We start from the raw sequence: 21,279 nt of genomic DNA on the forward strand, positions 1-21,279 counted from the left end.
TGATCTAACTATCACCAGGCAGGAAACCCGGAGAAAAAGACAATCCGGAAACTACAAGTCCCGGCGGCCACGCTGGCTGTCCCGCTCTGCGCATGCGCATCGGTGCGGAGGCTGGTGGCCCGGCTGAGTGAGGGGAGGCAGCCCCTTGGACGCAGCGAAGGCAGCAGGGAGCGGTGGCGGCGGCGGCGGCCGGACGAACAGCAGCGACAGGCGACGCCTCAGCCCCAGCCCCAGCCCCTGCTCGAAGACTGTCCCTGCCCGCCCGCGTTGGTCTCCGCCGGTGAGTGTGGGTCCTCACGGCCCTCTGGCCCCTCGGCCCCCTCCGCCCTTCCCAGGCCCGGTCCCGGCCACCTGGGCCTAGGCCCACAGCCGGCGTCTCACTGCCGGTCCGGAGCCTGGAATGCGGACCCTCGGCCCCGGTGCCAGGCCCCGCGAGGCCAGGCCCTGCCCTCTGCGGCTGCGGGGGTGGGGGTGGGGACGCGCCAGGAGCGGGGAGGGGAAGGGGGGGAGGGGGAGAGCGAGGGGGGAGGGGGCGGAAAGAGGAACCGGGGCCAGGGCGGCCAGGTGGGAGAGCCAGCCCGGCAGAGCGAGGAGGAGGTCGGCCTGCGTGGCGAGGCAGAGGCCGGGGAAGCGTTGGGAGGGAGGGAGGGAGGGGGAGGGATGGAGGAAGGGAAGGCCGAGGGAGGAGGGAGGAAAGGGCTTTGGGGAAAATAAACAAGACTGAGCAGGTGGAGCCAGCAGGAGGCGGGGGGCGGGCAGGGGGTCTTGAAGTTTACGCCCCTAACTGGTAATTCATTTGAGAAATAGACATCGACCCCTACAGGAAGCCCTTGTAGACGCTCATTAATTCTAGGGCCTTCCCTCTGATCATCTCCGATTTATCCTCCATACGCGTCTTGTTGGCACATAGTTGGTTTTCGTGTTGTAGTCCTCCCCTCCTCCCTCTCTTAAGTAGCACCGACCTCCCAGGGCTGTTGTGAGGGTCGACTGAGATAATTGTAAAGCGTGTAGTTAGCACAGTGCCTGGCATATAGTAGGCGCTATATAAATGTTTATTGACTGCCTGATTACTTTGTGCAGTGGGTTTACAAGGGTGAAATTTGACAGAGGGATACAACCTAGATACATGAGCATGCTATAAGAGAGTGTGTGAAAGAGGTAAAGAAGAGATATAGATAGACTGCTCTAGGAGAATTTGGAGTGGAGATGAGGAAGCAGTGAAAGCTTTGTGTGAAGGAGGTCGAACGCAAGTGGACTTTGAAGGCAGAGTAGAATTTCAGCAGGCCTTGATGTAAAGAGAGTGTTTTCTGGGCTTGGTTCGTGAATGTACAGAGGCAGAAGAGGGCTGGATGGAATAGGAGGTATGTAGTACATTTTGGTTGGAAGGAGTGCATGAAGAGGAATATTATGAAATAAGGTTAATAAGGCACATTGAAACTGGGCTCTGGAGGGTCTTTAATGAAAGGCAGAGGAGTTTGTTTCAATCCTGTCCAACTCTTTGTGACCTCATTTGGGGTCTGAGTGTTTTATATTATAGGGATATGTTAGGATCTGTGGGAATAAAAAGAAGCTTTGATTTCTGAGGTTAGGGCAACGAAGGTGCAGCTTCTATCTCATGTAGTACAGCCATTGCTGTGACTGAACTTGTTTTCTACAAGTTTCATAGATTGTTAGTGCTGAAAGAGACCCTGGTGATTATCTAGTCCAGTGGCCTCATTTTATAGAGGAAGAAACTGAGACCCAGAGGAAAGCAATTTGACGGATGTCACACAGCTAGTAAGTATCAGAGCCAGGACTTGAACCCAGGTATCCTGTTTCCAGGTCAGTGCCTACATGAACTGATGCCTGTGGATTCATAATTTCCTTTCCACTCTAGTAGAAACTGGAGACAAACTCTTAGCACTTGTAGTTAGGAAATTCTGGGTTTCTATTTGGCCTGTGACACTTATTCGATGTGGGACCATGAACATGTTAAAGTTATTCCACTTCTCTGAACCTTAGTATAATGATGATAATAATGCTTGTAGTACTACCTTACCAGTGTTGTAGATTCAAATATACGTAAAATGGTTTGGAAACTTGAAGTCCTTTAAGTTATTAGAATACTAAGACGTGTTGTTTCAGTTGTTCTGAGGAGCATAGTCAGAGCTAGTCATTCTGTTACACCTGACATATTGTCATCTACATCAAGAAAGAGCTTAGTAAGAAACTTTGTCCTTGGAATGACCTAGGGAAATTTTGGAAAGCTTCTGGGAAGAAGAGTTCTGAGTAGAAAGAAACTCTTTCAAGATACTTGGCTTAAGATATAGTGTATATGGGATCTGTTATTTCACTGTAAAAATCTTTCTCTACAAAGGTAGATGGCAACCTGTCTATAACTTAGTAAATAAGAATATACAAATCATAAAATGACTAAAAGGAGGGGTTCAACATCCACAGTAGTTTGCTAATTAGAGGAAGGAAAAGATTTAGGTCGAAGCCAAGTTACAGTTTTGAAGGCTAGCATAAAACATACATTTAATATACTAGGTTACAGTGGTAAGCCAGGGTAATAATTTGAAGAGGATAATAAGATGACTTTGTGGCATTTAGATTTTATGCTGAAGCCCCCTCTGGTTCTGAGATATGGGAGGCTTGTAAAGCCCTCTTGGGAGTTGGTGGCAGAAAAATTTTAGTATGTTAGTCTTAATTTAAATGTTCTGATTTATAGACGGACCCATACTACCACTCTCAAAGACAGAATGCTTATTCTTTATTGAGAACAAAAAGTGTGTGATCTGTCTTGCTGTTAGCCTTCCCTTCAGTAAGGAGGCAAACTTGAAGGTAAATAGGTTTGGTGAGTCATTCTCTTAAAATTCCCTTCTAACCTCTCTAAAGTTTTATTGTTTTTCAGCTTCATGTTGGGATCAACCTTCTCACCAGCAAATAACTCTTACTATTTTCTCAATATCTGGATGACTTTACTGTTGTACCTCTTAGTAGAAAAATTGTTAACACCTTGTGTGATAATTCTCCCCCCCAATTAAAAATAATGATGGAAAAAGAGTGAACCTAATTCTTCATGAAGAAAAGGGAAATGGGTGATAGAATAGAATTTTACTGTATGTGATTCAGACAATTGAATATTGAGTGAGTTATCTGAGGAGAGAGACTACATCTTATCTCTAGTTTACATAATGGGGATTATAATAGTTGAACTACCTACTTCACAGACAGTACCCTTTATATAATTGCTTAATAAATGTTTGTTGAAGTGAATAGAGCCAAATGGTTTTCTGAGACCTAATGTTTTATTTATGTAAGCAAAATATATCACTGTTCTTTCTCCATAAATATTTTAACAGGTTGAAATTTGAATATTTTTATTCATTTTACATATTTATTGACACCTGGTGCTTTTAATGGAAATTTGGTTTGGGGAAGCTAATCTTATGCGTCACTGTTAGATGAGAGGCTTACTGTATTGTGGGTTTAGATGATTGTTATCTTCCAGTTATGGTATGATTCAGTTATTCATTTATTTATTTTGCTTTTTTTGGTGAGGCAATTAGGGTTAAATGACTTGCCCAGGGTCTCACAGCTAGTGTGAAGTGTCTGAGGCTGGATTTGAACTGGAGCTCTATCTACTTCGCCACCTAGCTGCTCCTTGTATGATTCAGTTAAAGACTTGGAAATGAAGGGGTAGAAGACGTATAGTGGGAAGAGCATTGGATTTGGAGTCAAGGAACCTGAAATGTATGCCTGAGCGTGATACTTAAACTTGCTGTGTTAGTTTGGGTAAATCCTTTTGCCTGTCTTGGCCTCCATTTCTTTATTTGTGAAATGATGGGGTTTTGAACTGCCTTAGAGGTTTTTAACCTTTTTTGTGTCATTAACCACTTTGGCAATCTGGTGAAAATTGTGGAGCTCTTCTCAAAGTATGTTTTATTGCCTATGTTTATGATTGAAGGAAATGCTAAAATTTTAGTTCACTGTTAGTTAAAAATTAAGATGTAATTTTTTCCCATCCAAGTTCATGGACAGGTACTTCATTTTAAAAATCTATTTATGGACCTGCTGGGGGTCCGTGGACCCGTGGACGTCGAGGTAAAAACCCATTGACTCAGTGATCTCAAAGATCACTTTCAGCTCTAAATCCTATCATGTCTGAGCTAAGATCATAGTATCATAGACTTAGAGCTGGAAGGAGCTTTAGAGTTCATCTAATCCGACCTCTTCAATTTCTAGATGAGGAATTGAGGCTGGAAGAGGTTAAGTAACCTTACCCAGTGTTAAATAGGTAAGGAGATGAACCCAGGGCCTCAGTCTTCAGATCAAGCATTCTTTCTACTGTACCATGTTTTATTTAACTTACACATGTGTTATGCCTGTCCTAAAACATCTTGGCTACTAGAATCATAGACTGTTCAACTGGACCAGAGCTTACTCTTTTGTTTAAAAAAAAAAAAGATGAGTCCCAGGGGTGGAAAACTGCTTGTCCAAAATCACACTGCAAGTAGGTGGCAGATCTGGTGTTTGTATCGGAGTCTTGTTGACTCTCACTTAAGTGCTTGTTGTTTCCCTAACTGGTCATTGATATGCTGATTACCAATATAATCATCTGAAGAAAAACCATCAGATATGGAATAAAATCACACATAAAACCATAAACTCTGAATTATTTTCTGTTTGCTAAAAGGAAAATAGAATCATAGGTGTTCAAACTTGATCTGGGAGCAACCATCTAATTTTATAGATGACATGGAGGCTCAAACAGGTTAAGTTACTTGCTCAAGGTCACACAACTAGTGTTAGAGCCAGAGGTCAAACCCTGATATCTTTTGATTCCGAATCCAGTACTCTTTTTTCACCATACAAAGCTCTGTTACCTTTAGGAAGACAAAAAACAATGCCTTCTTTCCATTGTATCCTTTTCTTGAGATCATAGGTTTAGAGCTAAAAGGCGCCATAGAAGTTCATCCAGTATCTTGACCTCAATAAATGAAACCATAGAAGGGTATTGGTACTAACATTTAAGAATTAGAGTTTAACTTTAAATAATTTGCAACATTTTATCTTTGGAGCTGTTTTTATAAACCTTAAGCAACTTTTATTTGCTAGTCCAGTAGGGGACAAAAAAATTCAGTTTATTTGTTTTCTGAACATTACAGTGAGATTTTTGAGTGTAGTAGAAGTGTTAGGTAAAGATATGCTTGGAAAAGGGTGCACTGTGATATTATAGCCAAAGGTCTGCCTATTCACCCTCTTTCACAGAACCATGCATAGAAATTTTTGAAGAAACTTTGTCAGTTCTTTGCCTTGAACTAAAAGATACCAGTATCTACAAAACATCGAATTTTTTACACAGGTGACATTTTTTATTTGGTCAAAACTAACTCTCAATTTAGACTTGTAGGATTTTATAAGTGGAAGTAACTTTATAGTTAATTTAGTCTGGCCTCTTGCCAGATGGGGAAGTTGAGGCCAATAAAAATATAACATTCTTAGGTTTAAATTACTTTGTTTGACAAGTTTTGACCTATTTGTAAAAAAGAATGCCCTTTTAGCGTTTTTTTTTTCCTTCTTTTCCAGAATTCTTAGTTTTGGTAGTCATGAAGGTGAGCAGAACTTTTTAGTGGACTATTTTCTCAAGGACTTCTCCTCAGGGAGCCAGTCTTAGGTCCTCTCTCCCCCTTCCTCCCTCCCAAGTGTGTAGTTTTCTTTTAAACTTTAAGAGATTTAAGGGAAAATCTCTTCTCCCTTATTTCAGAAAGACTTCGTTTTAAAAATTTAATTAAAACTAATTTAGTTGGTTGATTTTGGAATTAACTTGCTTGTGGAAACATGGATTGATTCAATTCAGCAAACTGGAGTTATCTGTTGAATATAGAGCACTGCACCAGGCTATGAGTGGAAGAGACAAAGTTTGGGGGAGGCATAGAAACAATGACTGTTTTCATGGATCTTGAAGTATAGTCAGGGAATGAGATGTACACACAAATGAATATGATGTCTATAACAAGAACTCACAAGTATATTAGAGAGGTATAAGCAAAGGATTGTGTGGAAGACACATGAAATGGTCTTCATGGAGGGGAAGAGAAGAAAAGAGGATGTAGGATATCAGAGAAGGCTTCATGGGGAGGTAGCATTTGCATTGGGATTTTAAATTTAAATTTGGATTATAAACTTAGATTTTTTTTTCAGAGACATTCTTGAAAAAATTTGTCTTATTAGGAAACTTTTTTTCTAAAATGGAGTGGTTTCAATTCTTCATTGCATAGTTCTCATTGAAATAAAACTAGAAGGGACCTTAGAGACTAATCTAAAATCTTCATTTTACAGGAAACTGAGGAGGTTTTAGAGAAATTATTTCTTCAAGTCAGATAGATATAAATAGCAGGATTGAGATTAAAACTTGGGTCCTTTGACTCTAAATGTAGTTGGCTTTTCAATAATTCCAATTCTGAGCTACCCAGACTTGCATTTGAAGTTGGATTTGTTTTATAAGTTCAACTCTGAAAAATAGCTAACATAGCTTAGTTGTGGAAGTTCTGATATGTTTCTTATATTAGGAGGGAATATTACTGATTCAGATCTGTATTTTATATACCTCTCAGAAGGATGCTTAGACATCAAGGTTAATTCTCTGTGATTAATAGGCTGAGACTGTATTTTGAACTCTTTACTATAAATTATGATTTCCTGTGTTTGAATGAGTTGTAATAACTTCTTAAATAAAGCTTTTATATTTAGATGAATAGCCAGTTTCTTTTCCTTTTTTTAAAAAAATAAATTTTTATTGATGTTTTCTGTTTCTTACATTATCTTAGTTAAATCCAGTAGTCTTCACCTTGCCACTCTCCCTCTCATAGAGCTATCCTATATAACAAACAGAACAGTATTTTTTAAAAAGGAAAGAAAGTCAGCATAACTAATTGATACATCGAAAAAGTCTGAAAACATATGCAATGTGTAACAGTTTTGGATCTTCTGCTACTACAAAGGAGTGTGTTGAAGATACTATTTTTTATTTCTTCATTCGAGTTATGCTTGATTTTTATGATTTTGTTACATTCACTTTTGACTTTTTTGGTGTATTTATGAAAATCAAGCATTGATTGTAGTTACTGTGTATAATATTTTCTTGACTCTGCTTACTTCACTCAGCACCAGTTCTTCTAGATATTTCCATGCTTCTGTATTTGTTACATATATCATTTCTTACAGCACAGTAATATTCCATTACCTTCATGTACCATGATTTGTTTAGCTATTTCCCAGTTGAAGGGCATCTGCTTTGTTTCCAATTCTTTGCTATCACAAAAAAAAAAATGCTGTTATAAGTATTTTGGTGTATAAGGAGACTTTCTTCTTATTGATGACTTCCTTGGAGTATGAGCCCAGTAATGGAATCTCTGGTATGAAGGGTATTGACATTTTAGTAATTTTTTTAGTAATTTTATTTGTGTAATTCCAAAATGCTTTCCTAAAAGGTTGTACCATTTCTCAGCTCCATCAACAATGTATTTGTTTGCTTATTAGTCCACAATCCTTCCAACCTTGAGTATTGTCATTTTTTGTCATCTTTGCCAGCTTGCAGGTTGTGTGGTGAAACTTCAGGGTTGTCTTGATTTTGTATTTCTGTTATTAGTAATTTGGAGTATTCTTTTGCGTGGTAGTGGATATGTTGCAATTTTTCTTCTGAGAACTGTTTGTTCATATATTTTGGCCAATTGATCTACTGAAGAGTAGCTATTATTATATATGTATGTGTATGTTTATATACATATATATATAATTTTATAGTTTTATATACACATATAGTTATATATCTTGGATACCAAACCCTTATCATAGAAATTTAATACAAAATTTTTTCCCATTTGACTACTTTCTTTTTTATTCTAGGTGCATTAATTTTGTCTGTGAAGAAGCTTTTCAATTAAGTATAATCGAAGTAATATATTTTATCTTTTGTAATTGCCTCTTTATCTGTTTAGTTTAGAACAGTGGTGTCAAACTCAAATAAAAAGGATGGTAGCTTATTGACTTAGAAGGCCACAAATTAACATTATTTATGCTGTATTTATTTTGTTGAATATTTCCCAATTACATTTTAATCTGATTGGGCCTGTTTTAGGAGTTTTGTTAGCCCCACAGTGAATTTATATTTCCTACCCATAGCTATGAGAAGTATATAATCTACTTCAATTTTTAAAAAAAATATTATTACTAAAGTTATGTATCTATTTAGAATGTATTGTAGATTATGCTGTAAGATATTGGTCTAAGCCTAATGTCTTCCAGATTGTTTTCTAGTTTTCTCAATAGTTTTTGTCAAATAAGGAGGTTTTTTTAACTGGGTAGTTTATATTTTCCACTTTATCAAACACTGGATTTCTTTTGCTGTCCCATTTAGAAGACAAGGTAAGTCTTTTAACTCTAGTTTCTCTAGCAATTTATTCAGTTACATATTTACCCTTTTATTTATCTTTCTGTTAGACTTATCCAAAACTGAGAGAGAGAGAGAGAGATATTGAAGTCTCTTGTCACTATTGTATTACTGTCTGTGTCTTGTGGCTCAGTTAATATTTCCTTTATGAATTTGGATGCTAGCATTTGGAGCATATGAGTTTATTACTGATTGATTTATTATCTGTGATTGCTTTCAGCACAAAGTAGTTCCCTTTGTTTATCCCTTTTTATTTTTAAATGTTTGTTTTTGTTTTGTCAGCATGATAACAACTCCCGCTTTTTTGGATTCCCTTGATGCATAGTTAATTTTTTTCCATCCCCTCAGTTTTATTTATTTTTAAATGTGGTCTTTGTAAGTAACATATTGTAGGATTTTGCTTTCTTATCTACTCTGCCACTTTTTCACTTTATTAGATTACGTAATCCATTCACATTTAAAGTTATGAGAATTAACTTATATTTTCCTCTATTTGTCTCTAATTTTTTTTTTATGAGGCAGTTGGGGTTAAGTGACTTGCCCAGAGTCACACAGCTAGTGAGTGTCAAGTGTCTGAGGCTGGATTTGAACTCAGGTCCTCCTGACTCCAGGGCCGATGCTCTATCTGCTGCACCACTTAACTGCCCCTAATTTGGGTTTTTTTCAAGTATGATTTTCCCCGTCTTCTGTGGTGCACACGATACTATGTTACTTAAGTTACTTTAGCTTATTCTTTTTTTATGGTGGCCCTCTTTCTTCCCATTGGCTCTCTTTCCCTCTTCCCTATTTTGCCTCCCATTCGTTACCTCTTGTTCTTTGAGGTTTTGGTTGTCAGTTCCTTTTTTCTTTCCTGCTTTTATCTGGTTATTTATTTCTTCCCCTCCCCCCCCCCTTTTTTCCTGTCAGTTAGTTAAGTAGATTCCCTCTTCCTTTCCTCCTGTTCAAATTTATTCATTAGTTTAAATTTTTTTTTCTGTGTGCCCCTTTCCAAGAATTTTTTCTCTTCATTATCCATCTTCTCTCTCTGTCTACTCTTCCAGACTCTCCTTCTCTGGTTCATGACCACTGTAATTGTCAGGTCTCATTCTTTTCTCTGTATTTCTCATAGAATCAAAACTTCTGAAATATTTATTCTGGGCTCTTTCCTTTAGGCAGTTTCTGCCACTGTCTTGTAGAGCTTGCCCTGCAGGTTCCCCTTTTCCATAGTGCCTCACTCCCAGTACAGTTCCAATTCCTGTGGGTGACAATGCAACCACATCCCTAATTACGCAGCCCATCACTGATCTATACCTACTCCTGGGTTACCCTCTTTTCCCCATTTGCCTCAAAATTGCCTCCCTGGGTTCATGTTCTCCCATTCCCCCAGGTACTATTTGCCCTCATGAGTTCCAGCCCCTTGCCTCCTGTGGTAACTTGAGTAGTTTTTTTAAGCATCAAATCTCCCAGACCACATCTACCACAAGGTCCCCATCTCTCTCTCTCTCTCTCTCTTTCTGAATATTGTTGTACTTAAATTTTTTTTCCAATTACATGTACAAATTTTTAATATTTTTAAAAAAATTTTGAGTTCCAAATTCTCTACCTCCCCCCTCATTGAGAAGGCAAGCAATTTGATGTAGGTTATGCATGTGCAATCAAGCAAAACATTTTCATATTAGTCATGTTATAAAAAAAAGACAAAAACCCCCCAAGAAATATAAAACAAAAAAAATATATTTCCATCTGCATTCAGATTCCATCAGTTCTTCTCTGAATAGCATTTTTCATCATGAGTCTTTCCAAATTGGCTTAGATCATTGTTATTACTGAGAATAGCAAAGTCATTCACAGTTGATCATCATGCAGTATTGTTGTTACTGTTTACAATATCCTCCTGCTTTTGCTCACTTTGCTATTCATCAGTTCATGTAAATCTTTCAAGGTTTTTCTGAAAGTATCCTACTTGTCATTTCATATAGCACAATAGTATTCCATCACAATCATAAACCACAACTTGTTGAGTCCCAATTGTCTCAATTTCTAATTCTTTGCCACCACAAGAAGAGCTACTATAAATATTTTTGTTCATATAGGTCTTTTTCCTTTTTTTTTTTTTTTTAATCTCTTTGGGTTACAGACCTGTTAGTGGTATTGCTGGGTCAAAGCATATGCAGTTTTATATTCTTTTGTGCATAGTTCCAAATTGCTCTCCAGAATGGTTAGATCAGTGAACAGCAGTGCATTAGTGTCCCAAATTTCCATATACCCTCCAATATTTGTCATTTTCCTTTTCTGTCATATTAGCCAATTTGATAGATATGAGGTGGTACCTTAGAGTTGTTTTAATTTACATTTCTCTATTCAGTAGTGATTTAGAACATTTTTTCATATGACTATAGATAGCTTTGATGTCTTCTGAAAGTTGTCTGTTCCTAACTTTTGACCATTTATAAATCGAGGAATGATCTATTTTCTTATAAATTTGACTTAGTTCTCTGTCTGTTTGAGAAATGAGGCCTTTACTAGAGACACTTATTGTAACTCTTCCCCCTTCCCCCCAGTTTTCTGCTTTCCTCCTAATCTTGGTTTCATTGGTTTTGTTAGTGCAAAACCTTTTAAATTTAATGTAATCAAAATTGTCCATTTTACATCCTGCTCTCTCTCTCTTGTTTGATTATAAATTCTTCCCTTGTCCATAGATCTGACAGGTAAACTATTCCATGTTCTGCTAATTTGCTTATGTTATCATCCCTCTATGTCTAAATTATGTAACTATTTTGGCCTTATCTTGGTATATGGTGTGAGATGTTGGTCTATACCTAGTTTCTGCCAAACTGCTTTCCAGTTTTCCTAGCAGTTTTTGTTACATAGTGAATTGTTATCCCCAAAGCTTGGATCTTTGGGTTTATCAAACACTAGATTACTATAGTCATTTGCTACTGTGTATTGTTTACCTAATCTATCCATTTCTTTTTGCTGAACATCTTTCTTCACCCATAGAAGCATTCATCAGTGGAATCCCTTCCTGATACCAAAGTAAGGCCTACTTCTTCCACCTCTGTTCTTTTCAGTCCTTTCACTATCATCCTCACCCTCTTCTTGAGACCACAGGGGTTGGCTCCCCTTCCCTTCCATTGTTGGCTTTGATTTGACCTGGGTCTGTTCCACTCTCCCCTCTCTCCACCTTTTCTCTTCCCTACCTTTCATTCACCCTCCCATTTTGGCAGGTAGCCCCCATGGGAAAAAAAAAAAAGGTTAATTTACCTGTGTTTAAGGTGTTGCCAGATTCTATCCATAATATCCCAAGCCTGTCTCTTCACTGTTTTCCATCTCACTTTCACCTTTGCTTCTGTCTCCTCATATACATTTGGAAAGAAGTCCCTTACTGTTCTCTTAGCTGTTGCTGTTGTAGTCCTTGGCTGCTGCATTTGTTCACTTCTCCTGCATTTCTGTTGTCTATGGTGTTAAAGAAGCAAATAATTTCTTCAATTTAGTTTTCTTTATAAGAATGTTTCAAATGTTTCTCTCTCTTTTTTTTTTTTTTGGTGGTGAGGCAATTGGGGTTAAGTGACTTGCCCAGTCACATAGCTAGTGAATGTTATGTGTCTGAGGGCAGATTTGAACTCAGGTCCTCTTGACTCCAAGGCCGGAGCTCTGTCCACTCAAATGTCCCTTTATTACTGAACACCCATCTTTTTTTCACATACAGTTAAGTACATATTTGCTGGGTAGGTCACCTTGGGCTTCATCCTGAGCTCCATTGCTCATTGGAACACATTATTCTATTCTCTTCTGTATCTTCTGGTGGGTGCTGAATGGTTTTGTGTTATTCAAATTTCCTTTCCTTTGTATTTGAAAGTATTTCTCCTGACTACACAACTTATTTCTGAATTAAAATTTAAATTTAACCTCTGTATGTCTTGGAGTTTTGCAATCTTTTTTTTTCCTCCAAAGGCAACTTATGAATTCTTTCAATTGGTATTTTATTTTTTGTGTTTAGAAGTTCTGTACGGTTCTCTTATTTCCTTCATTAAGGTTGTTGACTTGTCTTATTTTTCTGGGAGACTTGTGAATCTTAAGTTGTCTCTGCACATCCTGTCTTTGAGATCAGTATGTTTTGCTTGGATAGTGAGCATGGTTTTTAAACATGTTATTTTTTTTTCTTCTTCTATATTGGCTGTCACCTCTGTGTGTTTGCATTTGCAGTCTATTTTTCTGTTTTGTTTCTTTGGTGAGTCTTGCCATTGCAAACTCAAGCTTTTTTATTTTGCCAATTATTTTTGCTATGCTGGCCATAAATTCTACTATCATAATTTTCATTTCTGTTTTAAAACACTCAATAACGGCATGTTTGTGGTTTCATGTTCTCACATTTTACAGAGTCCTCTCTCTCATCAAGTGTAAATGCCTGAACTTGTTTACTAGATTTTGAGGCCATATTTCCTTCTGCTTTTAATGTTTTCCCTGTTGGTTATTTGCTTATGTTCTTTGTTTGCTTATGTTTTTGAATTTTCTTCCTGTGATTTTTGATAATTTCAGTCTTTTCCTCTTTGTTTTCCCCTTTTGCTCACTTTCTGACTCCATACTTTCTGCCGATGGTTTCGCTGGAGGCTAGATCTCAAAGTGTCTCAGCCTCCTTTCATGCTGGGCAATTCACAATTCACCAGCCTAGGTCTCTGCCCCAAATGACTTTTGTCTGTGTGGGCAGAATTGTCCCTATCTGGATGTTAAGTTCTTTACTTCATGTTTAATGGAGCGCTGCACAGCACCCTGATGGGACAACCATGATGTCCCGTTTCCTCTGTTCCTTAGTTCTCTGACACAATACCAGCGGGTCAGAGAGCTGCCACACTAGTATTCTGGTACTGATTTCTGTAGTTTGGGTCTCCATGGCTCTAGGAGGAGGATGTTATGGGATGTGGGGTTGAGATCTATTTCAAGTCTAGATTTGTCTTGCCCCTTTTCCTGTTCTTCTACTTTCCTGCAGAAACGTTTTACAAAACAGAATGCTGTTACTAATGCAATATCTGTTATGGGTCCAGCAAACTCATGCAGCCTGGAGTGCTCTTTGTGGCATCCTGGTGCTGGGATCTCCATGGCACTGGAAAAAAGGTGGGATCAGGTTGTAGGGTTGGATTTTGTTGCAAGTCTGTGTGTTGGGTCTTTTAGTTGGCTAATGCAGTCTTGCTGCTAGTAGTGTGATACAGTGAGGGAGGGGTGCTGTGTGTGTTCAGGGTAGGCATCAGTACATTTTTTTTTTAAATATTCTTTAATTTTCCAGGTGTCCTAGACCATGGAGACAACTGAAGTTACATTATCTTTGTGCATAATTTCTATTTTGAAGAGAAAGGTTTGAGAGGTCGAAAGGATCAGAGAAAATGTTGAGTCCTTCATCTTGTTGGTCATGTGAACTGGCTGTCTAACCCTTTTTTTACAGAAATATTTATTAGGATTCATTGTTATATAGGAAGTTGAGTGATGTCCAGTGAACACTTGTATTTCCACGCCATGTTAGGCAACACCAGGAAGAGCATTGGCATTATGATTTTAACATATTTTTCCTTTAGGTAGTGTCCTTTAGGGCTTTTCTTATTTGAGTTTAAAAGAAGTTTTACTAGTAAAGCAAAGGTAGAATGCCTGTTCATTAGCCTAAATTGTCCATTATGACAAATGCTTGCTTGGCCTTAATCCTGCACAGTGCCAATACACCCACTCTGAATGTAATGAAAGGGGTTAAGGTTTTTTATTTAGGACTCTAAAGTTCTTAGTGTTTTTTTCCCTCTGACTCTTTAAAGGAGTAAAGCATATTTTTCTGTTTTGCCCTTTAAAATTATTCACAGTCAAGAGATTTCATCATTGTTCTCTTTGCAGGAACACTATGAAATATTACCTTCCCAAATACTCTAACTGGAAAGTCACTTCCCCTTTCTGAACTGCATAGAAGAAGGGTTGAAAATGACCTCAGAGGTCATCTAGTCCAACCCTCTCACTTTAAGGATGAGAAAACTGAGGCCATGAGAGGTTAATTGATTTACCATGATTTTACAGATAGCTGGTTTTTAAACTTCTTACTCCAAATCTAGTGTTCTTTTTACTACACATATTTTTTTGTTGTTCAGTCGTTTTATTTGTGTCCAACTCTTCATAACCCCATTTGGGGTTTTCTTGGCAAAGATACTGGAGTGGTTCACCATTTTCTTCTCCAGCTCATTTTACTGATGGGGACACCGAGGCAAACAGGATTAAGTGACTTGCCCAGGGTCACACAGCTAGTGTCTGAGGCCAGAGTTAAACTTAAGTTTTCCTGACTCCAGGCCCTGCACTCTATCTGCTGCACTACCTGTTTAAGTCTGGGCTGTTACCCTTCTGTCACTCCACACACTTGTAGGTCATACTTGGCATTTACTCAGGGAATGCAAACTTCATTACGGTGAGTCATCTTAAATTGTCAGTGTGTAGGTATAGCCCTTGCCACCCTGTAGGCAAAAACTAGCCGCAAAATAATACCTTGCATTTAGATAGCAATCTTAATTTTCTCAGTGTATACACTTGGATTTTTAAGTTGTATTGTTCCAATTTATTGCATGATTTAGGTAGGGCTGCTGTTATTAAGTTCATTTTAGAAAAGAGGAAACTGAGGCCTAGAAAGATTATGATTTTTCCCAAAGATACACAGTAAGTTAATAAGAGCCAGGACTGGAAACCACTACTCCTAACACCTAGTTTGGTGGGTTCCCCCCCCTCATTAGACCGTACTGGTACAGGTTTACCATTTTGCCATTTGTAAAATGAGGGACTTGGATTTGATGATCTCTAAGGTGTCTTTTATGTTTAAATCATATGGTCTGACCAAATATTTGTCTAATCACAGAACATAAAATCTCTGACGTGGAAGAAACAGTGGAGGCCATACAGGAACCCTCTTTAACAGCAATTGCAAGTAGTAAGCCAAACTTTGAATTCTTTTAGTGAGGGTGGTCCAGCTACTTGAGGCATCACATTCTGCTTTTCAATAAATCTACTTATTAGGAAACCATTCCTTACGTTTGTTTCTATTTCTGACTTCTGGAATCACTGAAAGTTGTCCAATTCTTCTTCTATATGACTTTCAAATAGATGAAGGCAACTATCATGTCCTCCTTCTGGCTAAGTATGTCTAAGTACTTCACCTAATCCATGATCTTTATATAGCATGATCTTGAGACTTTTCACCATTATAGTTGCCCTCCTTTAGATACTCTCCAGCTTATCAGTGGCTTACCCAAAATATGATGCTCCAAATTAAACACAATACTACATACGTGGTCTGGTGAGAGGAGTGCTATGCAACTCTCATCTCTCTGTCCTTTACATTGTGTCTTTAAATCTTTTTTTTAAATACATTTTTGTAATGTCACAAAGTAGTTGAATCATTTTAGGGCGTTATGATAATAATATAACTTCTATATAGTGAACATCTTTGGATTCAAATATTTTGAGTGCATTTAATTGACTGATTCTATTTTTTTTGCAATTGTGTTGGATTTTAATCTAATAATTATATGGTGTTGGATATCTTTTCTGTGAGTAATAGTAATAACTCACTTATTTACCACTTTGTAGTTTACAAAAGGCTTTCTGCACAACAATCATGTGAGGTAAGACCAATCAAAGGTTATAATAGATGAGGAAACTAAGGTTCATATAAATGAAGTGACTTGCTCACATTGATGAAGCTAGCAAGTGATATTAGACCAGCAAGTAGATAGCTAGCCATGGAACCCAAATCTTGTATCCAAATTCGTGTATTTTGTCACTATACCATTTATATACTATACCATCTAGATGAATTTTGCTGTGTACTGGGAATTTCTCCCTGGGTAGAATCATTACTACCTAGAGTAGTGTAATAATAGTTTAATGTTAGCAATAAACTTTTTCAAACTTAAGAGAAAAAAAATTACCAAAAAGTTATTTTATTTTTTGCAATTATCAAATATTCGTTTCTCCCCTCCCACCTCCCTCCACCCAATGAAAAGAAACAAATACAGAACCTTGGTATCCCATAAGCACAATCAAACAAAGCATATTTCTGCATTATCCATGTTAAAAAAATACGTTTCTCATTCTACTTACTAGTCTGTTATCTGTCTGTCTTCAAGATGGCAGTATTCTTCTTTATCAGTTCTCTGCAGTCGTGGTTGATCATTTATTGTAAAAAAGGGATAATATTACCTCACTCCCCAGGTTGTTGTGAGGATTTAATAAGATAATATGTATAAGGTGCTTAGCACAGTGCTTGGCACGTAGTTGGTGCTATATAAACTAGCTATTACTACAAGTACTGCTAGCTAATCAGAGTTCTTAAATCTTTCAAAATTGATTTTATAATATTGACAATTATAATATAAATTGTTTTTCTAGTTCTGCTTACTTGACTATGCATCAGTTCATACAAGTCTTCCTGTATCTTTAAAACTGTCTTTTTTCTCATTTCTTATAGCATAATAGTAAGTCCAATACATTGATACACAACATTTTGTTAGAAGCCATTCTATGGTTGAAGGGCACTCTCTTAGTCTGCAGTTGCTTGCCACCACAAAAAGAGCTTCTCTCTCTCTCTCTCTCTCTCTCTGTCTCTTTCTCTCTCTCTCTGTATATGTGTGTGTATACATTTATATATATGTATGTATGTATATATTTTTGTACATAAAAGTTTTTCCTCTTTCTTTGCACTCTTTGAGGTATAGGTCTAACAGTGGTGTAGTTGGTCAAAGCGCTGCTTGGTAACTTCTTGTACACAATTCCAAATTGCTTTCCAAAAAGATTGGACTCCACAGCTCCACTAACATCAATATGCCATTTCCCTCCTCCAACATTTGCCATTTTTTGTTGTGGTTACCTGTCAACCATTTACCAAAAGTTTGGTCCAAAGAAACAAGCAGAATCAGTTTCCCCTTTAACCGAAGATTTGTCCTAAGAACAAATACAATGAGGTTCCCTCTTAACTGAAGGTTTGTCCAAAGAACAAACAGAATTGGGTTCCCCCTTCCCAAAGGTTTGTTCAAGAACAAAGAGAATGGGGTTCACCTTACCAAACGTTTGAACAAGGAACAAACAGAATCAGGCTTACATGTGTTATAATGTACTTGTTTATTCTTATTAAGCCAGAGAATCATGCATGATGGAGTCAGAAAATCTGAGCTCAGAGGTAAACAACCTGAAGGAGACTCTTTATACACTTAGAGTAATCCCAACTCAGGAAGGCTGTGTCAACCCAAAATTATAGTCTCCATTTGTGTTTAACCATAATATAAGAAAGAAATTTCTTAATATGATAGGTTGTAAGTATAATGAGATAAGAGAATGTCAAGATGTCAATTGAAATTATAGATCCAGGGTGTCTGTGTTTATCATTAACATGGCTATATATATACATACACACACACATACATGCATAAAAACACACACATATAGTGTAGCATGTGTACATAAAATACACATAAGTGTATTTTAAGATACAGTCCCATTATTCAAGATAGAGTCTAGTTCAAGGTACCTTGTCCTTGGTAGTCATAAACAGAAGAATGCTCCTGGTCAGCTTCATCTGGCCTTGTAGTTGCTGTAAATATCATCCTTAAGTCTTCTCTAGGCTAAACATTCCTAGTCCCTTAAACCAGTCTTAGGATGGCATGATCTTGAGGCTCTTCCTAATCCTGGTCACCTTTCTCTTGAAGCTTTACAGGTGTTTATGCCGATACTAAAGCATGGTGTTCAGAACTGTACAGTGTATTTCAGATACAGGGCAGAGAGTACATTGGGATTATAGAATCATATGTCAGACCCAGAAGGGACCTTAGACTATCTACTTTTAATCCCCTCATTTTACAGTTAAAGAAATTGAAACTTAGAGAGATGTTTAACTAACTTCTCTTACATTGGATCTTCTTTTAATGCAACCTAAGATAACATTATCTCTTTTGGCTACCATGTCTCTGTTGACTCATAGTGAACTTGCAAATGACTAGAACTAACTCGTATTTTAAAAATCAGTTTTTTATTAAAAATTTAAAACTGAACATTAATAAAAAGCTGTTCATTAAGTATTTAAATGTTAATTAATTTCAACAAATAAAGCATCAATACTTTTTTTAGTCTTTTTTTCTAAATTTTTTTTTATCAGGAATCTTTGTCCCTTCGTGCTCATTCACTGAGAGGCAGCTTGGGATAGTGGATGGAGTGTTGGACTTGGGAGTCAGGAAGTCCTGGGTTCCATTCTTGCCTCAGACATTTACTAGCTGGGTGATCTTGGGCAAGTTACTTAACCCCTCTGAACTTCAGTTTCCCCATCAGTAAAATGGTAATAATCACACCTATCTGATAGTTGTTGTGAGACATAAAAGAGGTGATGTATGTAAAATACTTTGCAAGCCTTAAAGCACTGATTAAATGTGAACTATTATTATTATCATAGTTGACATGTGCTCTGTTCTTTGAGAATGGAGGTGTTTTTTGATATTTTTTTTCCACTCAAACTACTTACCAGACATATCTTCATCTTTTATATGTGAAATTTATTTTTTAAAACTCAAATCCAGGATTTTATAGATATCCCACTGGTCTAGTGTGTCATACTCTTTTGAATCTTGAGGCTGTCGTCTGATGTTTTAGTTGTATTTTCCTAGGTTTTGTCAAATGAAAATTTCATAATCTCCCACTTGCCTAATTTGAGTTTTCTAAGATGAAAAGATACATACCTTCGTACATATGTAAGTGTATGTATGTATAAAAACTAATATTTTTGGGACACGTATATGTTCATACACAAAACAAATTATGTATTGCTTTAATCAGCTTTTCTGGGGAAGACTTGTGACTGTAGAAGATTTGAGGTAGTTTTATATTAGACAAAAATTACTGTGTTTGAATTCTGACAAGTTAACGTGGAACTGAAAGAAAGCATTCTTTGATTTAGGCTGTGATCTTTTACCATATGGGTTAACAGAGCAAATAGATGAGAAGCGTGAGAATTACATTTCTAACTGATGATTGTTAGGAAACATTAAGTTACAATGTCTGAGGTCATTTCTTTGAATTTTTATATTGTATCTCTCTGAAGCAAATTCTTATTAGTTTGGATGCTAGTTTTGGATGGAACAAATATAAAATATTTGCCTTTGCCCTGTCAGGTGAAAGGCATCTCATTTGCTTGTTGCATACTTCATTAAAATGTCAGAAGCAAGCTCACATTTATACTTAGGTGTATTTGTATTGGTATGTTAATACTCCTAACAAATTGAGATTAGATGACTTTAATTTCTATTTTTAAGACCTGTCTCTTACTAGATCAAAAACTCCTTGGAAATAATATGCCATATTTAAACTGCTGAGGATGATAAAGAGGGCATTCTAGTACTTACACTAATTTGTACTAGGTGGTTTCCAAGGTATCTTCACACTCAGATCCTTCAAATTTGGAATTTCTTCCAGCACTTAACAAAGTGATCTATAAACAGTAGGCACTTAAGTTTCTTGCCAATGTTGATGTTAGCAAAGAGGTAAATTATTTGCTTTTTATCTTTTAATTTTAATTAACTTTGCCTTCTGATTTATCAAGGGCTTTGGAAGAGATAATAACTCCTACTCTAAGTGATTTGTAGTTTACAAAGCACTTTTAACACTTCTGTAAGGTATGTAGTATGAATTTTATCATTCCCATTTTACAGATGGGGAAACTGAGGCTTACGAAGGTTTTTTTTTTTTTTTTTTTTTTAAACTATAGGCTTATATGAGTAGAAAGTTTCAGAGCCATGGCTCTAATAAATGTGGTCCCTTAATGCTATAATGAGATAAGAGAATGTCGAGATGTCAATTGAAATTATAGATCCAGGGTGTCTGTGTTTATCATTAACATGGCTATATATATATGTACACACACACACACACACACACACACACACTGACATGCATAAAAACACACACACATACATATAGTGTAGCATGTGTACATAAAATACCAAGATAAGTCCCATTAGTCAACCACCTTCAATTCAACAAACGTTTATTACATCCATGTTGTACTTACAGTACTGTGGTGGGTTTTTTTTTTTTCTTTTTGGTGAGGCAGTTGGGGGTAAGTGACATGCCTGGGATCACATAGCTACTAAGTGTCAAGTGTCTGAGGCCGGATTTGAACTCAGATCCTCCTGACTCCAAGGCCAGAGTTCTATCCACTGTGCTACCTAGCTGCCTCTGTGGTATGTATTGTTGACAAAAAATGACAAAACCTCCCTGCAAGTTTATTTTCTGTTCTAGAGGATAGTAATATATACAGTAGTAAGTTGCAGAGAACATACTGATCTATGTTGGTAGAGGGAATTTCATGATCAGGGAGATCCCCCCTGTAATTTGTACATGGGTAAGGATGATAAGCTTCAGTGTGAAGGCAAAAGGAAGAGATCCAGGCAAAATGATTTAGGAAAGTTTGAGATGGGAGAGAGCCATTTTAGCTTGAGGAAATTAGGGCAAGGATTCGTAGAAGAGGTGACACTTGAGCTGAACCTTGAGAGATTTTACAAGGCAGAATTGACTGCATTTGAAGTATAAAGAGTGATCTGCATTGATTCATGGAAGTGGGCAATGGCAAGTCAAATTCAGGGAGTAGTTCATTGTCCATTTTGGTTGGACAATTGTGCCTTAAAATTCTAAGATAGGGACTTTGTATTTTATCCTGTAAGCAATTAGAGATCCACTGAAGGAAAGTTTCGGGAAAGGTAATATGGTTAGGGATCTAAATTAGGAAGATAGTTTTGGCAGCTGTGTGAAGGGTAGATTGGATTGGGGAGATGTTAGAATCAGGAAGACAAGTAAATGAGCTTATTGAGTCG

General features: G+C 37.3%; 1 protein-coding gene across 2 annotated transcripts in view; it reads left to right on the plus strand.

Annotated features, from left to right (window-relative positions):
• The first annotated feature begins 203 nt into the window (after nucleotides 1–203).
• The window catches only part of LOC114046865 (GTPase-activating protein and VPS9 domain-containing protein 1), a 91,362-nt gene continuing 70,286 nt past the window's right edge, over nucleotides 204–21,279 (plus strand). The window contains exon 1 of one of the 2 annotated variants that reach the window (XM_027867426.1): nucleotides 204–280. The gene's annotated coding sequence lies outside the window, so the exon portion shown is untranslated. Of the gene's footprint in view, nucleotides 281–566; nucleotides 598–21,279 lie in introns of those variants that run through there. The other variant, XM_027867427.1, reaches the window with a different exon arrangement.

This window comes from Vombatus ursinus, unplaced genomic scaffold (genome assembly GCF_900497805.2).
Source record: "Vombatus ursinus unplaced genomic scaffold, bare-nosed wombat genome assembly UNPS02014786.1, whole genome shotgun sequence".
Classification (NCBI taxonomy): Eukaryota; Metazoa; Chordata; class Mammalia; order Diprotodontia; family Vombatidae; genus Vombatus; species Vombatus ursinus.